The sequence below is a fragment of the Periplaneta americana genome, chromosome 7 (genome assembly GCF_040183065.1).
Source record: "Periplaneta americana isolate PAMFEO1 chromosome 7, P.americana_PAMFEO1_priV1, whole genome shotgun sequence".
Lineage (NCBI taxonomy): Eukaryota > Metazoa > Arthropoda > Insecta > Blattodea > Blattidae > Periplaneta > Periplaneta americana.
In genome coordinates, this window is record NC_091123.1 from 147,000,935 (window position 1) to 147,012,147 (window position 11,213).

Consider the following 11,213-nt stretch of genomic DNA (forward strand, 5'->3'; position numbering starts at 1 on the left):
AACTCTACCCGACACAGATCCAATTTTTCCCTCTATATCCACAGACCTCAAAGTGGGCTGACAACCGTCAAGCAACCAACATTGAGTGCACACTAACTCTGTGTGACTTAAATTGTGGTTTTTTGTTACGAACAGTGACGTGTATTATGCAAATCAAGCTTTCAGGTATAACTCCCTGTTAAGTTAATTTGAATAATTTCGAGGGAAAAATTGTTCCCGGGTAGCTCAGTTGGGAGAGCGTTGGTTTAACCAAAGGTCCCGGGTTCGATACCCGACCCCGGAACAATTTTTCCCACGAAATAATTCAAATTAACTTAACAGGGAGTTATACCTGAAAGCTTGATTTGCATAATACACGTCACTGTTCGTAACAAAAAACCACAATTTAAGTCACACAGAGTTAGTGTGCACTCAATGTTGGTTGCTTGACGGTTGTCAGCCCACTTTGAGGTCTGTGGATATAGAGTAGAGTTCCCGGGTAGCTCAGTTGGGAGAGCGTTGGTACGTTTAACCAAAGGTCCCGGGTTCGATACCCGGCCCCGGAACAATTTTTCCCTCGAAATTATTCAAATTAACTTAACAGGGAATTATACCTGAAAGCTTGATTTGCGTCTGTAACATGTTTTGCCTACCACAAATTCCACCACGGCATAACCGGGGATCGAACGAGGGCAACACTAGCTCGTGAGTCACAGACGTGGCGTTATAAGATAAGATGTGATACTGTACTAATATGATGTAGGCTATAACTTTTTTCTGACACTCACAGTCTGCTTGAAGATAGACCACCGCTGTCAATGCAAACATTTTAACATGTTGGTACCGCTGACCTTGGGCATTCTATAAGGCCCTACCGCAAAAAGTACTGCTTGTGCAACCGGTCTAATTACAGGATGCAAAAAAATTTGGAAAGTAGGACGCCTGACGCCTGTAATTTTTATTATTACTTTGTAGGCTAGATCTGAGAGTACGAATGCGCAAGGTCAGGAAAGTTGTAGAAGACTGGATACATTTATCGAGTGTTGCAAACCAGCCAAAATGAAAAACCGCTATTGCAGAAGCGCTTGAAATGTCTGTGTAGATTTATGAAAGAACAACATATTTGAGCAGGATTTCCATGTTTCTTTGTTGGCACTATTACTATCATATCCTATTTATTTCAGTCTGCAAAATGGATTGGAGAGTAGAACTTTGTGAATACTCTTTGGAGGGAAAATGGGCATATTTCCAGGAAAAAAAAGAAACTTTTCACCGTTTTGTGGAGACAGTGGCTGTCGATGACGCTAGTCTTCATGCCATGACGAGACATTCCGTTTACTTTGTAAAAATAAAAATTCTATGAATGGGACGCTATTACTTTTACTCCAAAGAAATGACAGTCAGTACGCATGCGCGAGGGGATTGAGCTAGTGACAATCACATCGCCTCAGTTGGCAAACAGGAATTATTAAACCGTACTAAGTTTCCGCTGTGTCTGTGGCTGGCATGTAGTTAATACTATATGATTACTGTATTAGATCGATACTGCATTTGTAGCATCTACAGAACACTAAAAGAACAGTAGTAGTATTTTTAAAGTGTCTTGTAAAGAATTTCTGAAAGTTACTTAGCCTACTATAGCACAGTAGATGGTATTTGATATCGTGCACCCTGTTAAAAAGAAGATATCCATTATTTCTACTCTAGATGTTAATCTAAATGAGACAAAGACGACAATTTCTCGCATATTGCAGCCAACATGCAATATTGATTAAACAATATTCACACTATGAATATGACGCCTCTACCCAGAAGAGCGGTGATTTGCAAATAACAGTAGAGACAGTCGACAGTTGTGTGCGTGCTTCTGAACGTCTCTAACTTTTTCTGACATGTTACTTCTGATGTCCTTTTCGTGCCGGTCTACAACAAAACTAATCTTTCTTACACTTGTTTTTATTTTCTTTCTGAAACTAGGTTGAAGTTAGTAAATCGCCGATACCAGTGGGATGAGCATTTTTCTTTTGCTTCTAATATATATCTTTCTTTAACTATGGAGGTGTGAATAACTACACAAGTAACACTAGCGCCAGAAGATCGAGGCAAAAGAAAGAGCGAAGATTTGTATATAATTATTGTACTGTTTTTGAAGACTGCCTGTAATTTCTGACTCAATTGCAAACGAAGAAGACTGTCATACTTAAACTGTGCAGGCTAGTTACGTCACAGCTTGGACTGTTAGTGGGGAACGACTGCATCGATACTCTCTATTCCAAATACATCATACTATACGGTTGAATTGAATTTTTACTCATCACATGAGCACTACCTACTAAAGGAAGAGATCGATATCTTTACAATGTCTGAACAGTAAGGCTTCAGTAACGCGCAGTAGACCTATGTACCAGTACCGAGAGGTGCCGAAAACGTATTTTACAGCTAGCGCCAGCGATTTTGGCGTGTGTCCTAGATATATAGTGCCCAGTTTGTGAGCATGTTGCTAGTGCATCTGAGACTTGTACCACTTCCTATACACGTCACATCAGCCTTTTGCCAAACACCGTTGTCAAACTGACTGGGGCAAATGTAAAATACTCGCACTTAACGTTCCCATTACTTATTTCACAGGCCAAAAACGGTGACGCGGATTTTTTATACAAACAAAATCTCAAAATTGATTTTAGTAGCATCACAATCCTTTTCTATTTAGACCAGGCATTTCAAACTGATGGCTCTGTGACGTCACACGTCTCTGCTTTCGAACTCCTTGAGAGGGGAAGCATAGCTATGACAGCAAAGTAGGGGAGTGGCAGTGGAAGGAATGGAGATGTTTAAATAACGGAGACACAACATTACCCTCTCTCACGTGCTCTACTAGTTCTGCTCCGAGAGGGGAAACGCGCTTCGACGTCACAGGTAGTCCAGTTGGAACTGACTGATTTAGACAGTAAATTTTGAAAATCATGGCTCGTGAATAACCAGCCCGTTATGTCTTGCAGTTTCGGTGCTGAAGTATGCTCCTACAATTTAATTGTTTGTATCTGTCACTTCGTCCGCGGCCTTTCCTCAGAACTATTGATCGGATTTTTTTTCACGTGTTTTCTGATTCCGTGATCCCGAAAAGTCTATGGTTAAGGCACAAACGGTTAACCTACATTACAGACGATGGCCAGCAAATAGACGTGTGAAAAGGAACTAATAGTTTCACTTGGGATGACCATACGTACCGTTTTGAATGGGACAGTACCGTTATTTTCTTATGTCCCGGCCGTCCCGTCTTTCAGTTAAAATATTATTTTTGTCCCACTTTTATATAAAAAAATAATTAAAATATGCTTACATATTGGTCGCGCAGTGGCGTAGCGTCAATGTAAGCTAAAAAGCTCAGCTTCCCCAGTTAATAATAATTTCACAATAAACCTGCAGTTTATGGAAAAAATTATTTATTAAATTTAATAGAATTTATATTTGCGTGTTAAATATTGTGATGCGGCAGCTCAGGATGGTTTGTGATGCAACAGTAAACAAGAAGCCTGTACACACCAGCTTCCAAGCAGACCGGTTTCTTCTGTGTAATCCACCCCACAGATTTTCCATCCCTTTCTAACTAAACTACCCTAGTCGCAAGGCTCGCAAGAAGCTAGCTTTAACATTTAAAATAAGTAGTTTCCGAGTTATCCCTTTTCGTTAGTTGTGTTCAGTTGAAGTGTTAGTGTGCACTGTGGCTGATATAATAAATAATGAGCGAAATAACAGTTCCTGACACTAATTTACTTGCATTTTTTAGGACAATTGTATTATCAAGACTGACTTACGAACAAAAGTGTGATTTAAAAACCAAATGACCGACTCCCTTGCTGTCAATGAAGGACACAACCAAAAAACAGACGCATACTTACGTAATGATACTAATATTGTGATTTCTCTAAGTATGACAGGGAGTGAGCTAATGTTATACGTATACGTGTCTATTTGTTAAGAGATATGTGTAAACCGTGAAATCATATTTTATTACGTATCATTTGAGGTCATGCCTTATTGGTGTTACTTACTATGTTCCAACCAATCTTCGACTGCTGACTTGAAATTGACTACTATTTATTTTAAGACTGTATTTTTGTAATACGTTTTCTCATATTGCATGAAAGACAACTTGAGTTAGCTTCCCCTGCTCAAAATTTCATGCTACGCCACTGTTGGTCAGTTATAATCTAAAATCAATATTGCTTTCCCTGATGGATTGGTGCACATATTTTTAATGAATTAAAAATTTCCTGATTTTCAGAATATTTGTAATATAGTAGAGTTTATTCTCTCTCTGTCAGTAAATACAGCATCCGTAGAAAGAATAGTAATATATTATGAGTATTATTATGTTCGAAAGAGAAATTTCGATTGTGTTCAGCAATGAGAGCTATGCTAACTGTAAAACAAAATTGTGGCATGGAGCGTGATAGGTTTTATGAAAATTTACTGAAAGACCGACATTTGTTGTGTAAAGTAAGATCATCTGAAAAATACTCATGCGGTAAAATGCAGCCCATCCTCTACATCAGCCTAAAGTTTTTCTGTGTTCTGTCAAGATTAATTATTTTAAGTTCAAGGTTTTCAGCAGACAAAACATTATAGTGTTTTTTTTTAAGAATATAAGCCCGTTCCCCGTCTAGTTTTTGTCTTAAGGAATTATGGTCAGCCTAGTTTTCCTACAAAAAACCAGCAACACGTGATTTTACCTTGAATTTGAATTATATGTGACTAGAACCAAAGACAAATAATTTCATTACATACAAGAAGACTCCGCATATCAACAAACATAACGCAAAATCCTTTCGCACTCCAACCCCTGATTCGTCATGAAAATAAGACATGCATGGTTACGTGTAGAGCAATGACCGATGACGGGACGTGACAGAGATAATTATTTTAAACTAACACTGACAAAGCATCGACTGCATGCGATATTTTTGCAAGAATGTATTTATATTATGAAGTGTCGAGGTCAGTTAACGGACTGTTTCTAAAGCGTTTCTCCGTATGATGTTTGAACCCTGAATAACCGGCAACTGGCTCAATTATTATAGCTTACACTATGACGCACGTTGAAGGACTTTAACAACACGCAATTTTAAAACAGCACAGCACAAACGGCATACAGAAACTGACTGATTGACCATCGTTCCCATCTCCATGTATGTTGAATTATGAGGCAGCCAAATTACACAACCTACTTGTCATCTTATCACGCCCCATTGACAACGGTCCGTGCTTGTTCCCGTCTCAAATCACATTCTTTCTTCACAGCCTGTATTACAGTGGTCGTCAGCGTTCGCTGAAATGGGTAACGGGTAAGAAGTGAATCGGAATATGCACCGTCGTGCAGAAGGGAGAGAGAGAAAGCATACCCGCCAGCAGCCACGGATGCACGCTAGTGCGTCTCTTATCCGAGGGTAAGGGACGCTAGCCCGAGGATGCACTGTGCTGATGACCGCTGCTCTATTAGTTTCCCTACCGATTCATATATCGCTATTTCATTTTCGTATTTAGAAAAACAGCACGTTTCCTATCAAGTCTTCAAAAATACATAAAAGTTTTCTATCAGACTGGGAACTAATTAATTTCGAATTCTAGATGCCATTAAGAGATTCCTTATCTTTCCACCAATAGGATTGGTTCCGAACACGTGGATTTGTTTACATGCGGGTTCTTTATGTATGGAATGAGTTTTTTTTATTAGTATGAGTACATTTATGGCTTCGTTTACGGAAAACTAAATGTTTTACAGAAGAAGATCTCTCCATTTCGTTTTATTTTCGTAACAATTGCATTAATTTTACAAAGTAATTCGTACTGTTATTTCTAAGCACTAAAATGTATATTAGGAGTTATTTTAAAATGAAACAATAGTAGTAATAATAGCCTAGTATTTTACATACGCTATGAAAAATAAAAATTATGGTTTATTTAACGACGCTCGCAACTGCAGAAATTATATCAGGAGTTCTTTTAGATGCCAGTATATATGTAATGACATGAGCCTATCGAATTTAAATACACTTAAATGCCATCGGCCTAGTCCGGGATCGAACCCGCAACCTTGAGCACAGAAGGCTAGCGCTAATTTAATTTATTAGGTTATTTAGCGTCTGAATGAGATGAAGATGATAATGCCGGTGAAATGAGTCCGGGGTCCAGCACCGAAAGTTACCCAGCATTTGCTCATATTGGGTTGAGGGAAAACCCCGGAAAAACCTCAACCAGGTAACTTTCCCCGACCGGGAATCGAACCCGGGCCACCTGGTTTCGCGGTCAGACGCGCTGACCGTTACTTCACAGGTGTGGACGGCCAGCGCTATACCGACTACGCTACCTAGGCCGACTCATACGCTTTGAATATCAATGGATATGACAAATATGAAAGAATAAAAATATTTGTTCAGAGGACATAGGCCTACACAAATTTCCGAAGCGTAAGAATGTAGAATTTATAAAACAGTTATATTACCGGTTGTTCTGTATGGTTGTGAAACTTGGACCCTCACTTTGAGAGAGGAACAGAGATTAAGGGTGTTTGAGAATAAGGTGCTTAGGAAAATATTTGGGGCTAAGAGGGATGAAGTTACAGGAGAATGGAGAAAGTTACACAACACAGAACTGCACGCATTGTGTTCTTCACCTGACATAATTTCTGTGGTGTTTGGGTAAAGGGAGATAAGTAATAAAAATGAGTTCGCATATAAATGAAAATTAAACTTGGAATCCTTATTACAAATAATTTTCTACACAAATAAAACACATCAACTGCCTGTATTCTTTGATTTTTGCACACCCACTTGTATAATTTAACTTGTGTGTTCATCTGGGGAACAAAATTCAACCTGGACAAAAAAAGACTTATACCCTTTACCCGAACACCACAGAATTAGGAACATTAATCCAGACGTTTGAGATGGGCAGGGCATGTAGCACGTATGGGTGAATCCAGAAATGCATATAGAGTGTTAGTTGGGAGGCCAGAGGGGAAAATACCTTTAGGGAGGCCGAGACGTAGAGGGGAGGATAATATTAAAATGGATTTGAGGGAGGTGGGATATGATGATAGAGAATGGACTAATTTTGCTCAGGATAGGGACCAATGGCGGGCTTATGTGAGGGCGGCAATGAACCTCCGGGTTCCTTAAAAGCCAGTAAGTAAGTAAGTAAGTAAGTAAGTAAGTAAGAATGTAGTATACAGTCTAATTATTTTGTAGCGATCATTTTGTTGTTTTTCCGTAATCATTTTTCCTTCAACCATAATGCCGTGATAATGGCGGGAAATCCGTAATACAGTAATTTTATTGACACCTCTGTGAATATAAACAATATCTGTTCAATACTTCACGCGTATCGCTATACTGTACTTCCACTTTGTGTTGTGAGAAAGTAAAAGCGTCCGCTACAGTTGCAAAGTTAGCATTTTAGTGGAAAAATATTTAATACACAATTTCTCGGAAATACCAAGTTTGTTCGAAATCAATCACTTGCAAGCGACAACTTAGTACACAAGAGCTCCGAGCTTGTAGCCTCCTGAGGTGCTGGCCCCTGGGGACGCCGAGGAGTGCGTCAGCGGACATGATCGATGGGGAGGGAGCCGTACCGCGAGCTTCAGTGATAGACAAGAAACACCGAAGCGTAGGTAAGGGCATTCACTGCACATGTGTCGGCCATCAAGAATAGACCGTCTTACTATTAGGGAAAGGAACTTCATGCATTTGCATATTTGTTCTCTATCGTTGTGTGAAATTCTGAAAGATTATCTACATGAATCACAAATTTCTGTATGCAATGGTATTACTTTTATTGTGCATAAAAGTGCATATTTTGCCTTTATTTATAAAAGCATCATATTTTAACATTTATGCATGGAAACTGCATATTACATAGGTTGGATAAAAAGTAATGGCAACACTGCTGCCACGTGACGATTGTGCGTTCGAGAGTTGCCAGCTGTGTGGACATGAACAAGGACTGTTAGATGAGTTAGTCCAGCCAGCGGCGACAGTACTCTGTCAATCTACTGCAGTGTGTAGAACGTTGATTTTCATAAGAATAGTGCGAGCGCCCTAAGACCACGTTTACAAAACTAGAGCAACGTTCCTGGATCAAAATTGAAGTGACACGAGGTCGTAGTGCACAAGAATGTTTTCAGGAACTGCATGAAGCATATGACGATGCAGCGTTGTCATATCGCACAGTGGCACGATGGGTTAAAGCGTTCCGGGAAGGCAGGGATGCCGTTCAGGACAACCTCCGTACAGGACGACCCCGCGTGGAGGACAATACAGTTCAACTCCTGGCTTCCCTGTTGGATCCACCGTACTCACCCGATATGATCCATGCGATTACGATCTTTTCACTAAAGTGAAAGAACCACTGCGAGGGACCCGGTACAATACCAGAGATGAACTTATCCGTGCTTTAGGGCGGTCAATACGGAACATCAACAAAGATGGACGCGCTGATGGTGTACGACGCCTTCCAAACATTTGGCAAAAGGTAATAAATAAGGGGTGCGACTATACAGAAGGTACGTAAATGTTGTACCCCTGTGAATAAAGCCATGTCAGAAATATCGAATTGTTTCCATTACTTTTTATCCAACCTTAGTATGTATGTTTATTTGTCTTTTCCTCATTTTTAAAAGTGTGTAACCTCGTAAACACGACTAATTTATGTTTATGAATTTTGAACGTAACGATGACGCCCTCATAGGGAGTCTCTCAAGTTAGCAATTGGCATTCCTTTACTACAGTCTTTAGCAGATTTCGATAGAACAATATCCAGTTCAACATCAGTTCCAGGAAATGTAGGAGATAAAGTGAACGAGAAAACAGCAAATATTCTTTCCAGAAATCCTGGCTGTTATCAACTAAAAGAAATTCAAGATATTCTCGAAGGAAAAACACCCCAAAAACCAAATTTTGCTCTTTACATGATGTTGCTTTCAAGCAGCATTTTCTATGGTCATGAATTTCATTCTCTGTATGACTAACATAATATCATCGTCTTCTTTGGCCGAATTAACAAACTACAGTATACTGGTCTGAAGTGACAACATTATTATCTAAACATAAGTATCCCTTCTCAAAGTTCAATTTATTCAGATACTATACCTGAATAAATCCTAGAAATTGTTAGTACATATGTTACTCATATTTTCTGACAATGCTTTCTTCCTTCCTCATTCATGTTTAATTCTCCTTTGTGTGTATGTGTGTAGGCCTATATGTAATTTTTCTCAGTGTTGTATAATTATAATTTACGTTTGAATTTGTAATTTGTAATATTGGTTCACTTACCACTTGCATATTCATTCAGTGTAACTTCTAAGCCTTATATCATTTTGTAATTATTATTTAGTGTGTTTGTATTATTTTACTCAACTTGTGCTTGCATGACTATATCAATTTTTAGTGTTCTTTAAATATTAGTCTGTAATTATTAACTTGTACCATGGCAAATTGTATTAGCTTCTATTGTTTCTGGTTAAGTCCTGATGACCTTAACTTTGCCAGAATAAATAAATATTATTATTAAATAGGCCTGTTATTAATTAAATTCATGACCTTAAAAATGCTGCTTGAAAGCAACATCATATAAGCTTAAGTAGCAAAATTTGATTTGTTATATTGAATTATTTCCACGTTATAATTGTTTGTTTTTGAAATATGTATATGATAACGTTATGCAATTTGTGTTCCTTTGTTTTGTGTTCTGGAAAATATAATTTCAATCAATGCTCCGCCATAAATGTTGTAACTAAAACCTTGTGCATTCCTCGTGTACATCGTACGGCTCGTCCTCTCCGCACACGTTACCTGCCCTTTTTTTACGTTTTCACTGTGCCTAAACGAGACGCTCTACTGAAAGAATTTTTACGGTAGAGTAGCACGTAGAAAATATTATGTCAATAAAAGAAATAGAAAAAAGAGGTTCCTGTTTGCTAAAGTGCATGTAAACATGACAAAGGAACTTGGGACAGACTCATATTTACCTATGAAAGCAAGTTTAATCAGTTAATTATATTCAAGTGTTAAAAGTAGTGTACGCAAGATTCAAAAAGTTTAATGTATTTTCGTCGGATGGAGGACACTGATATGGAGGGAAGAAACACAGAGATACAGAAAAAGAATCTGAAACCCAGTGTTCTTGTTCTTGTTTGGGGGTGTATGAGCGCTGCTCGTGTTGGATCCTTGCATATTATTGACGGTAACCAGATATAAATCCTATAGAGCATCTGTGAGAATATCTCGACAACAAAATCAGAGAAAGGCAGCTGAAGAACAAATAGGATATGAAGGATGTCCTCTTAGAAGAATGCAATAAAATTCCGCCTTTCAAGACTAGAAGTTTGGTGGCATCAGTGTCAAGACGTCTCACAAAAGTTGTGGAAATCCCACCAAGTATTAATTTCTGTTAATTTGATGAAGAACGTGACATTAATTTGTAATTGTATGAACACTCTTTGTTTGTAGTTTTTAGAGAAAACAATTATTTAATTATTTTGTATTAACAAAATTGGTCCTGATTAATCATGTATATGTAAATCTGTTAGTTATGTTATTAATAGGGCTGGAAAAAGTATTGGTTATAGGTTACGCTGCATCGTACGTAGAGCTCTATGTTTACAAAATGCTTGTGTGCACGCACGACTAGTTACTGTAGCGGCTGCTTGTACAGTCCGCTACGCATGAATGAACTCATAATAGAATTTACAAAAACATCATTATCAATTAAGTCAAATACAATTTCTCCGTGTTCTGAATTCAGTCCTCCTATTATCCGTTCTTCAAGCGATAGGTTTGGAAGTAAATCCAGAAAAGACAAAGTATATGATTATGTCTCGTGACCAGAATATTGTACGAAATGGAAACATAAAAATTGGAGATTTATCTTTCGAAGATGTGTAAAAATTCAAATATCTTGGAGCAACAGTAACAGATATAAATGACGCTCGGGAGGAAATTAAACCCAGAATAAATATGGGAAATGAGTGTTATTATTCGGTTGAGAAGCTTTTATCATCTAGTCTGCTGTCAAAAAATCTGAACGTTAGAATTCATAAAACAGTACATTACCGGTTGTTCTGTATGGTTGTGAAACTTGGACTCTCACTTTGAGAGAAGAACAAAGATTAAGGGTGTTTGAGAATAAGGTTCTTGGGAAAATATTTGGGGCTAAGAGGAATAAAGTTACAG